Here is a 12628-nt window from a genome sequence, read left to right as displayed (position 1 = left end):
CCTCTTTCCAAGGTCTCTGCTTCTCTTCCTCTCTATGAATCCCAGCGCTTGCAGCTTTTGCACCAGCATTTACTGAGATTAAGCATGTCCACAATCTAGAGCATCTTGCAAGTTGCTAGGGCAACCTGAAGCCATTCGATTGGCTGCAATGGGTCGACAGTGGATTGTTTTTCGTAGTTTGGCACAGATCCAGAAGATGGTCATGGCTTTTCACCCACAATCCTCTATACACCAAAGGCTTTGTTTTCAATAGGGCTGGGCAAAAACATCTAAACAAAAGGGGTCTCACTATTGTCACCTCCACTTCCCTAAACCTATTGTTTTTTGAACCACATATTTTTAAAGCTTTAATAGACTGAGACAGAAAAGAAATACAGAAATAAAGAAAATTGTTTCCTTGTTTAGAAAAAGTATGTTTAAGACCTTCCCTTAGCTCTGAATCCCAGAAGACTGGGAGGAGATGCAAGAATCTCCAGCAATTAGAGCTTCCCGAGACATTCTTAGCTTTCTAATGCGATGATGAGGTGTAACAAGAATAATAACAAGCGTGCATTCTGCATTATTGTATCTAAATACTTTGCTTAGCTCCTCCCCAGATTTGGGAGATTTCAAAACATGAAAGATGTTGGAAAAGGTTGATCATAATCCTGATACACTTTCTTTAGAGGCAGGTCCTACTGTACATTAGAGTATCTGCAATCATTTTAGCATGAGGAGCTCTGTATGCTGCACACAGTCTTTGCTTGCAACATAACAGTTATTCTGGTGTTTTGTCATCTTTTGCTTATGACGCGAGGAAGAAGGTTTTGGCCATTGAAAGCTAGTCAAAACATGTATTCTTAGTCTAATGAAAAGATACCACCTTATTTTCCTTTTCTTTTTCTGTTTTTGTTATTGTTGTTGGTTTATTTCTATTCAGGGCAGGATTAAGGCAATAGGCAAACTAGGCACATGCCCAGGACCCAAATGTTTAGAAGGGACCCTCGCATCCAGTTCAAGCTTCTCCTACTAACCTACAAATGCACTCAATCTGTAGCCCCTCATTACCTCTCTACCCTTATCTCCCCTTACGCTCCTACCCAAAACCTCTGCTCTCAGGACAAATCCCTCCTCTCTGCACCCTTCTCCACCACCGCCAACTCCAGGCTCCGCCCTTTCTGCCTCACCTTTCCTTATGCTTGGAATAAACTTCCTGAGCCCATACTACTACTACTACTACTATTTAGCATTTCTATAGCGCTACAAGGCTTACGCAGCGCTGCACAAACATAGAAGAAAGACAGTCCCTGCTCAAAGAGCTTACAATCTAATAGACAAAAAAAAAAATAAAGTAAGCAAATCAAATCAATTAATGTGAACGGGAAGGAAGAGAGGAGGGTAGGTGGAGGCGAGTGGTTACAAGTGGTTACGAGTCAAAAGCAATGTTAAAGAGGTGGGCTTTCAGTCTAGATTTAAAGGTGGCCAAGGATGGGGCAAGACGTAGGGGCTCAGGAAGTTTATTCCAGGTGTAGGGTGCAGCGAGACAGAAGGCACGAAGTCTACAGTTGGCAGTAGTGGAGAATGGAACAGATAAGAAGGATTTATCCATGGAGCAGAGTGCATGGGAAGGGGTGTAGGGAAGGACGAGTGTGGAGAGATACTGGGGAGCAGCAGAGTGAGTACATTTATAGGTTAGTAGAAGAAGTTTGAACAGGATGCGAAAACGGATAGGGAGCCAGTGAAGGGTCTTGAGGAGAGGGGTAGTATGAGTAAAGCGACCCTGGCGGAAGACGAGACGGGCAGCAGAGTTTTGAACCGACTGGAGAGGGGAGAGGTGACTAAGTGGGAGGCCAGCAAGAAGCAGATTGCAGTAGTCTAAATGAAAGGTGACAAGGGTGTGGATGAGGGTTTTGGTAGAGTGCTCGGAAAGAAAGGGGCGGATTTTACGGATGTTGTAAAGAAAGAAACAACAGGTCTTGGCAATCTGCTGGATATGAGCAGAGAAGGAGAGAGAAGAGTCAAAGATGACCCCAAGGTTTCGAGCTGAGGAGACAGGGAGAATGAGAGAGCCATCAACAGAAATAGAAAATGGGGGGAGCGGGGAGGTGGGTTTGGGGGGGAAAATGAGAAGCTCGGTTTTGGTCATATTTAATTTCAGGTGGCGTTGAGACATCCAGACAGCAATGTCAGACAAGCACGCTGAAACTTTGGTTTGGATGCAAGGTGAGATATCAGGGGTAGAAAGGTAGATTTGGGAGTCATCAGCATAGAGATGGTAGGAAAAGCCATGGGATGAGATTAATGAACCAAGGGAAGAAGTGTAGATAGAAAAGAGGAGGGGACTAAGAACAGAACCCTGAGGTATGCCGACAGGCAGAGGGATAGAAGTAGAAGAGGATCCACCAGAGTGAACACTAAAGGTGCGGAGGGAGAGGTAGGAAGAGAACCAGGAAAGGACAGAGCCCTGGAATCCAAGTGAGGACAGGGTATCGAGAAGTATGCTGTGATCGACAGTGTCAAAAGCAGTGGAAAGATCAAGAAGAATGAGGATGGAATATTGACCTCTGGATTTAGCCAGTAATAGGTCATTGGAGACTTTAGTAAGCGCAGTTTTGGTTGAGTGGAGAGGGCGAAAACCTGATTGTAGTGGGTCAAGAATAGCATGTGAGGAGAAAAATCAAGGCAGCGGCGGTGAACAGCACGTTCAAGTAATTTGGAGAGAAAAGGAAGGAGGGAGATGGGTCAGTAATTAGAGGGACAAGTAGGGCCGAGTGAAGGCTTCTTAAGGAGAGGTGTGACCACAGCATGTTTAAAGGCAGCAGGGACAGTCGCAGTGGAAAATGAGAGGTTGAGAATGTGACAGATAAAAGGAATAAGAGCAGGAGAGATGGCATTAAGAAGGTGGGTGGGAATGGGATCAGAGGAACAGGTGGTACATTTTGAGGAATAAAGGAGAAGTGTGGTTTTCTCAATAGTAACTTCAGGAAAGGAGGGAAGGGAATGAGGGGAAGGAGAGAGAGGGGAACGGACTAGTGGAGGGAGAGGTGGTGAGGTAGAGAAAGCAAGGTTTATCTTTTGAACCTTGTTGTGAAAGAATTCAGCAAGGGTCTGAGGAGATAATGAAGGGGGAGTTGGGGGAGGGGGCACCTTGAGGAGAGAGTTCAATGTGGTGAAGAGAAGTCAAGGATTAGAGCCAAGAGAGTTGGTCAGTTGGATATAATAATCCTGTTTGGCACGTAAAAGATCAGATTGGAAGGAGGTCAGCATGAACTTAAAGTGTAAGAAATCAGCAAGGGCCCGAGATTTCCGCCAGAGACGTTCGGCGGAGCAGGTACAGGAACGTAGGTAGCGGATATTAGAAGTCAGCCAAGGTTGGGGTTTTGTACGCCTTACAGGGCGGGTCATCAAAGGTGCAAGAGTGTCTAAGGCAGAGGATAGAGTATTGTTGTAAGAAGAAACAGCCTCATTGACAGACGTGGATGGTGCCACAGTAGAGAGGAGGTTTGAAACATGGGAGGATAGAGATGAAGGGTCAATATCGTGATGATTCCTAGATAAATTAGATAAGATAGGACGGGACTGGGAGGGAGGAGATTTAAGTGTGAAAGTTATAAGATGGTGATCAGAGGAGGGAAGATCAGAGGCAAGGAAACTAGAGGGTGAACAGTTGGAGGAGAAGATAAGATCAAGACAGTGACCATTTTGATGAGTGGGGGAGGTGGAGCATAGTTGGAGATTAAAGGGGGACGTTAAAGTGAGTAACTTGGAAATATAAGAGTTGGAAGGATCATTAGCAGGAATATTAAAGTCACCAAGGATGAGAGAGGGGGAGGAAGGATCATGGAAGAAGGCAAGCCAGGCGTCAAAGTCACTGAGAAAGGATGAAAGGGACTTATCAGGGGGACGATAAATGACCGCTATTCGAAGAGGCAGAGGAGAGAAAAGGCGGATAGAGTGGACTTCAAAGGAGGAAAAACAGTGAGATTGAGGTGGAAGAAGGGGTTGAAATCTGGAGGAGGGAGAGAGAAGTAGTCCAACACCGCCCCAACGGCCAGCAGGGCGAGGAGTATGTGAAAATAGATAACCGCCATGGCACAGGGCTGTGACTGAAGCAGAGTCATCAGGGCAGAGCCAGGTTTCTGTTATGGCGAGCAGATGGAGGTGACGCGAGATAAAGAGGTCCTGGATATAGGCGAGTTTGTTACAGATAGAGCGGGCATTCCATAGGGCGCACGAGAAGGGCAGAGAAGAGGAGGGAAGTAGAGAAATAGAGATGAGGTTAGAGAGGTCGCGGTGAGATCTGTAGAGTTGGGATAATAGTTGGTGAGGGGGGCCAGGATTGGGATTGATGTCACCGGCTGAGAGTAAGAGAAGGAGTAAAAGAGAGCGGAGGAGAGTAGGAGAGGTGTGGCCACGAAGGCGTCGAAGGCGAGAGGTATTTAGGTGGAATGGGGAAGGCAAAATGGACGGAAGAAAGAGGCGGAGATTAAAAGCCAAGAGGGAGGAAGAGGGTAGGAGAGAAGGTGAGGTGATGAAGTCGATGGATGGGCAGTGAGTTCCTGTAGTGGAGAGAGGTAGGGGGTGAGGGAAAAGATTAGGAAGGGACAGGGCTAGGAAGAGAATGTGAATAGGGGCCATAAATGACTGAGGTACTTTAGCAACTGGGAAGAAGATTAGATGTAAAGAGAAAAATGCCCTGCGCCGTTTAGGCGTGCGACACCTAGAGCGGAGGCCCTGAGTGGATCGGAGTGGACCTGGGTGTCACCCCGGAGAAGGCTGTAAGGATATGCAGATGAGCTGCAAGTCCTCCACAGCACCTGAAAGGCAGCCGGTGGTAGAGCTGGGCACGTCTCAGCTGAGGAAAGGCTTACCAGGGGTTAGGCCGAAGCCAGCATTCCTCCCCCTGAGGGTCGCCATACGCCAAGCCCCCTCCCTGCTCATCTTCAAATCCTTGCTCAAAGTCCACCTCTTCAATGTTGCCTTCGGCACCTAACCATTATACCTCTATTCAGGAAATCTAGACTGCCCCAATTTGATTCTCTGCACATTTTGTCCATTAGATTGTAAGCTCCTTTGAGCAAGGACTGTCCTTCTTTGTTAAACTGTACAGCGCTGTGTAACCCTAGTAGCGCTTTAGAAATGTTAAGTAGTAGTAGTAGTAGATGTGCTAATTCAGTGGCTTCGAAGGCAGATTGTGTCCTGGTATGTCAACTTCTGGTAAAAAGAAGAATGAGTAAATGTGTGTGGCAGGGGTAGGGTGAGAGGCTGAGAGGCTGAGATGGGGGGGGGGGGGGGGGAATAGAGCCAGTACTATTCACAGATATCTGTCTATTCTCCCCATCCCCTGGGCGTTGGCCTCCAATCAGAGAAGTTGGACAGCAGCGCTTGGTTTTCCTCGTCAGTCAGAACCATTTGTCGGAGTTGTGAAATGTAGTTTTATTATGATAGGGGGTTGGGGTGGGGGACATTGTGCATGTTTGCCTAGGGTCCCTGAAAGGCTTAATCCTGCCTTGTCTATTTATTAATCTTTTAACCTTTAAAGTGGATTATCATGACAACCAGACTATTTTTTCTTGTGATGTAGGACTTCAGCTTCACCTAGGTTCTTGGCAGTTTAGGCATTCATTGGCCACAAAGCCAAAAGATTGTGGTTTAGTGGGTTTGTAAGGGAGGAGATTGTGTGGGTGTTTGGCAGCAGAACTCTGGTGCGTAATTTATGGCTTGTTTTTAATTTCCTGGTTGAAATAGTGAAGAATGTCTCATGCTTATGGTTAGAACTTAAAGGTCACTGGGAAGAAATGATTCTTTATCAATGTGACCAGAAGAAGCCACTGAAATGTGTAACTTCCATACAAGAGAAGAACTAAGGAACAGCAGTTAACACAATGCAGCATAATAAAATAGTTAACACAAGTTTGGATAAGTCCACTAAAAAGTTATCTGGATAAATTTAGGGCAGCTATTTCTATGGTGCAAAAGAACTGGATAAATGTTGGCAGCAAGTTGGCCAGAGAAAATGTAAGATGTCTAGAGAGCAGCATTTTTGATACCAAATATTTTTCTGGGTAACTCATAAAGCTACCTAGTCAAGTCTTTTCAGTATCATTTTCTTTATTTCCATACATAAGTGAAGCGTGAAGCAAGTTACCAGCAAATACAATGGGGGTCCCATTCGACATAAAACCACATGAGAGTTGAGCAGACCTCTTGAGCTGCTCCAGGTACCTGTGCAAAGGGGTGGGGGGGGGGGGGGGGGGAAGGGGTCACATTTCTGTGCTGATTCTTATGCTCCATCCTGTCTCCCACCTGTAACTTTGTTTAACCCCTTCCTGAGCACACCTCACTTGTCTATTCTCACCGTATCACCTGCTCTGGTGCTTACCAAAATGGAACACACCTGCGCTCTTATTTGTTTGTGTTTGCTTATGGCTGCAGTCAGTCTCTTTTTAGGTGGCAAGGTTGTTAATAATATGCACTAGTGCTCAACAGTGTGCACTATTCTGTAATAGTGTGCATTATCGATCATAGTGTGCATTGTGTGCTTATTCATAGTCCCCCAGATTCTATATAGTGCAACGTAAGTTGCGTGTGCAAATCCATGGCCATGGGTGTGGAATGAGCGGGTTGTGGATGTTTCTAAAATGTATGCACATGGTTATAGAATATACCTGGTCCATGTCTAATTTAGGCATTGGCATTTACACCGTTTTTCTTGGCATAACTTCCCATAACTAAATTTAGTTGCTCAGACGGGGCACTAGGCATATTCTATAAACTCAACAAATTGTTAAGCTCTGGAACTCTTTGCTGGAAGATGTGGTAACAGCAGTTAGTGTATCAGGGTTTAAAAAAGGTTTGGACAAATTCCTGGAGGAAAAGTCCATAGTCTGCTATTGAGACAGACATGGGTAGTAACTGCTTACCTTGGGATTTGTAGTATGGAGTGTTGCTACTCTGAGATTCTGCATGGAATCGTCACTCTTTAGGATTCCAGAATCTTGCTATTCTTTGGGGTTCTACATGGAATGCTGCCACGATTTGGGTTTCTGCCAGGTACTTGTGACCTGGCATGGCCACTGTTTGGAAAACAGGATACTGGGCTAGATGGACCATTGGTCTGACCCAGAATGGCTACTCTTATTTTCTTATGTTCTTATACAGTTATGTACCAGCACTTAACTTTACCCACCAGCTGGGCCTCCTGGAAATCTTGTTCAAAATGTCAAGAAAGGACAAGACTGCAGAGAAGTATGAACGGTGCATTATTCATACATTTGATTGTGCCAAAACTTATTAAAGCCCCTACAATAATCTGCCTAGTTTCAGGAAATATTGCACTTAAAAAGCTTTGGAAAACAGGAGGGTCATAAATAGTTGTGGACAATGGTGAAAGGAGAAATTGCAACAGATGCAGAAAAGATTTTGAAGAAAATGTGATTGTAAACATTTGTGGTAAGCAGTGAGGGAACAGGAAATACCTAATATTAAATTATTTTTAAACCAATGTGTTATTACATGTTCTGGGATAGAAAACTTTTCCTTTGGCCTCAGTTTCAGCTTATGATTGACAATTTGGAAAGTATTCCTGCATTTTATTATGAAATACCCACTAAATAGATCTTTCTTCCCCTTAGTCCTGGGGCCTTTCTTTTCAGCAGGAATACATTTTTACCAAAAAACGGTTTGGGTGTTAGTATTTTTGATAATATAGTGTTGTCTTTATTTTGACATAGCCTGCAGTCAGATATGCTCACTCTAGTTATATTTCCACAAGTTACAGACTGAAGAGCTCAGTTATCATTATGAACGATGGCCATAAATGATGCCAGCTCCATGCATTTTATTCCCCTCATCACGTTGCAAAATTTCCAAAGGCTAGTTTGAAGTAGTTTTTCAATAGTATATTTTCATAAGGTTTAGGCGTCCTTTTACTAAGCTATGGTAGCAAATGGGCTTAATGCACTCTTATGCAGGTTATCCCCCTGCGCTAAGGTCATTTTTACCATGGCCATAAAGAACCCTGAATTTCTATGTATTTCATTAATGACCATGTGCTAATATTGCCATTAGTGTGTGACCATTAAAAAAAAATTACCATGGGAGTATTTACTGCCTCCTTTTTTGTGTTATCCATGTGTTAATTGGTTAGCACAGGAATGCCCACCCTCCACTTTGACACCCCCCTAAAAATCGTTCCCTAAAATTTTGAACATGTGGTTAGTGCACAGCAATGCAAAGATTACCACAAATTAAAAGAGTGGAGGAGTGGCCTCGTGGTTAGAGCACTGGTCTTGCAATCCAGAGGTGGCCAGTTCAAATCTCATTGCTGCTTCTTGTGATCTTGGGCAAGTTACCTAACCCTCCATTGCCTCAGGTATAAACTTAGATTGTGAGCCCTCCTGGGACAGAGAAATATCCAGAGTACCTGAATGTAACTCACCTTGAGCTACCACTGAAAAAGATGTGAGCAAAATCTAAATATTTAAAATAAATAAATCACCAAATAAAGTTTAATATAAACACAAAAATAAGTAAATCAGGCGGCTTACCAAAAGGGAATTCCAAACTCCAGTAAGCGGAATATCATCAATCTCACTAACTGCCAAAAAATGCTGAAATGTAAATGTCTACCGATATAGGTTGATGATGTAATGATATAACATGAATCTCTTCATAAAGGTGGTTAACAAATCCCACTATATCCATAAATAGCAATAACCTCCCACCATTTACAACCATTCTGTTTCCTTGTTTAAACCCTTTGTTTTGTAAAAGTATTGCTTGCTCTAAGGAGGTCTTTTACAAAGCATTAGTAAGCCCAACACGGGCTTACTGAATGCTAAATTGGGACTACTGCAAGCCCAGCATGGCTGCCGCTGGTATCTCCGCTCCAAGCGAGCGCAATTTCTGGGGGAAATAGAAAGCCCCTGGAAATGGCTTGCACAGTGGTAACTCAGTGGTAATTGGGCATCGCCACGTGCTGCTCAGTTAACACCGGGTTACTGTGGGAGCCCTTATCGCCACCTCAGTGGGTGGTGGTAAGAGTTCTCTTACCGCATGGCCATGTTTGTCTGGGGGCTTTTTACCTGCTGAGGTAAAAAGGGTCCTGACGCACGGGAAAAATGCCCCCACGGTTAGCACAGGGCCCTTTTCCCCCACAGATTGGTTAAAAGACCCCTAAATTTTGTAATAGTGGGTCTCATTTTTCTTTGCTGAAAATGAATAAATAAAAGCATAAAAGGCCTGAAATTCAACCAGTGATGGTCAGCATTTTTCAATAAAATGTCTAAGTCCAATTTTGAACGTTTTGCTAAAAACATCCAAAAATCGAATGGTGAACCTATATAGCCATTTTTGAACCTGAAACACATGTATCTTTTTGGTTCAAAAAGCACCTTTTTTCTAAACGTTTTGTGTTCAGTGCATTTTTGTTTTGGACCATTTTGGACAAAAAAAAAAAAGATCCAAGAGAAAAACACCCAAAAACCAGTCACTGGGATGTCTGGAGGCCATCATTCTTAGTAGACTGGCCACACAGACATCTCAGGAGAGAAGTAGGGCAGTCAAGCGGGCACTGCAGTGGACTTCACATAAAAAGTACCAGGTACACATCTCACCACAACCCCTTTATATTGTATGGTGAGCCCTCTGGGAACAGAGAAAAACCTTTTGTACCTCACAGTACTCCACTACAATAACCCTATATGTAGATTCAGTAGGTATTTAGTTATTTTTGGAGGGCTCACACATTCCACCACAAGTGTACCAGTTAGAGTGGGATAAGGGCCTGGGTCCCCTTCTTTAGATTCCACTTCATTGACCACTAGACTACTCTTGGGACCTGCCTGCTGCTCTAACAAACATGGTCATCATATCTGAAGCTGTCATAGAGTCTGGTATGTACTGTCACTGTCACTCTTAGGTGGCTGGGAGAGAGTCTGTGACCACTGGGGGAGTAAGGGAGGGTTATGTCTTAATCCCTACAGTGGTTATTTGGTTATTTAGGGCACTTTTTGCTCACTTATTTGTGATTGAAACAGGTCTAGCCAAAAAGTCTTAATTTTGACCCTAGACATTTTTCATTTTGTTTCATTATTGCAGAAAAAATATCTATTTTTGGTGTCGCCTATGTCCCACCCAAAACACATCTCCAACATGCCCCCTTGGAATTTGGACAAACTGTGGAAAAAAAAGCAAGTAAAATTGGAGTGTCAAAAATCACAACTTGGACGTTTTTGAGAGAAAATCATCCATCTACTACTTTATGACAAATTTGGATTTTTTAAATACATGAGTCCCAATATATCAAAGAGTGCCAATATAAGTTGATGTGCTTCAACATGAATTTTACTCTTTACTCTGTCACATTCGTGCGAAATACAGCTTTCATTTCTGTTTTATGTGATCCCAGCAGAAGGTAAGACTCCTCTCAGTAGCTCAGAGCTAGGTAGGTGCATTTCTTTGAAATAACAATTATGATAATATTTTATCTGTTGAGAAAGGATTTGTCTCCTTGAAATTACAACTTAAGAGCTTGCAAACATACGAGTAAACTGCAATTAAATGTGCTCATGCGGCGGCTCATTAAAGTTGTGAAAATTAATCACATTTCTCTTTGGCATAACAACTAGTTGAAAAACATGTGATAATAATTATTCACACAGTTAAATCAATGCTTGGATTAGCAGAATTTCCTATGTCAAAATGAGGATAAGACGCTTTCTAATTTTTTCATCTTCAAATTAATTCATTTTAATGCTGTTCTACAGTACTGGGTCTGTGAAAAATCTTTTGTAGCACACACTTACTAAAAGTTTTAGTATGCACACTAAAATACCACTTAACATGGGATGCACAACGACTTTTGCTACTTGTGCAAAATTGCATCCCCAGGGGCGTAGTTATCAATGTGGGCTACCCGTAATATCAGGAACTATATGCTATTTTGATGAAATCTGAAGGTGTGGTTATTTAACAAATATTTGGTTAGCTCTATTGACTGATAGCTTCTCATCTGTTTGAAACTTGAGTATTGTATTTTTATTAGTTTTGTTGTTTTGATTTATTGATTATGTGTTGTATTTTATGAGAATCTTTAGGCTCATTTTCAAGAGAGAAAAACGTCCAAAAAGTGTCATAAAGCACCGTTTGGATGGATTTTTTCTCAAAACGTTCAAATTGGTATTTTTGAAACCTGTTTTGCAGACATTCATCTAAGCATTTCATCTGCAGTGTCCAAATCACAAGAGAGTGTGTTGGGGGCATTTTGAAGGCAGGATTAGGGTAGGTATAGAGTGCACTTGGGTGTTTTATAGCCATAATGGACCTAAAAACTTCAACGTTTTGGTCTAGACTTGTTTGCAGAATAAATAAGGCACAAAAAGATGCCCTAAATGACCAAATGACCACTGGAGGGAATCAGGGATGACTCCCCCCTTAGTCCCCTAGTGATTCTTGACCTCCTCCACCCCCAAAATGTGTGAATAAAAATAGTACTCACCAGCCTCTATGACAGCCTCAAATGTTATACTCAGGTCCATTAGAGCAGCATGCAGGTTCCTGGAGTAGTCTAGTGGTGGGTACAGTTCATTGTAGATAGGTGGTCCTAGGCCCATACCGCCCCCTACCTGTTACACTTGTGGTGGAAATGGTGACCCCTCCCAAAGTCACCAAAACCCTACTATACCCACATATAGGTGCCCCATCACCCATAATGACTATTGTAGTGGTGTGCATTTGGGGTAGTGGGTTTTGGGTGGGCTTTGGAGGGATCATTAGACAAGCTAAATGAGCAACGGTGAGATGTGTAGCTGTGAGCATTTATATGATGTCCACAGCAGTGCCCCCTAGGGTGCTCCATTGCTCTCTTGGTATGCCTGGAGACCAGTCCACTAAAAATGCTGGCCCCCCTCCTACATCCCAATGCTTGATTTTCTGTTTTTCACTTGTACATTTTTTTCCTGAAAATAGCCTGAAAAGATAAACGCACAGAGCACAAAACCTTGTTACAAATGGTATTTTTGAAAAAATAAAAAAAAGATAGTTTGCGGTTTCAAAAATTATGTTTTCTATTCAGATTTGGGAGGTAATGCTCCTCCACGTATATTGATATTATTTTTGTAATCTGCTCTGAACTGGCTGGTTGGGTGGAATATAAATATGTTAAATTAAGTTAAATTATTTTACCACTAATTCATGATGTATTAGCCAGGTTCCATTTTAGGAAGGAAACATAGGGGGTCTTTTACTAAAGTGTGTTAAGCACTTTAGGGCCAGATTCATTAAATCTGTGCTAAGCACTATACTGCCCTAAAAAGCCAAAACACAGTAATTGTTGTGAATGTAAATATGGAAAAAGTCCAAAAACGTGATTTCTCTGAATAAAATCCCACAATATCATTCTTAACCAAAACTAATACAGACTATGTTCTGGCTTAATATATCTACTATTTATCAAGAGATACTGTGTTTTGGACTTTTGCTTCAGGATCGAAATTGCCCCTTTGGTAACACCCCTTCAGTGAATGTCCCTGCAGCTGTATGTCTGTGGCTGAGTGTTGCAAAACGTTGTCGCTTTACAGTCCCAGGCATCTAGAGCTGGTGCAAGGGGAAAGGGCACTTTACGCAAATCTTCAGCCTTAAAAGCCCC

This window comes from Microcaecilia unicolor, chromosome 8, assembly GCF_901765095.1.
Source record: "Microcaecilia unicolor chromosome 8, aMicUni1.1, whole genome shotgun sequence".
In the NCBI taxonomy this organism is placed as follows: Eukaryota; Metazoa; Chordata; class Amphibia; order Gymnophiona; family Siphonopidae; genus Microcaecilia; species Microcaecilia unicolor.
The sequence above is the reverse complement of the archived record's forward strand: the minus strand, read 5'-3'. Positions refer to the sequence as shown.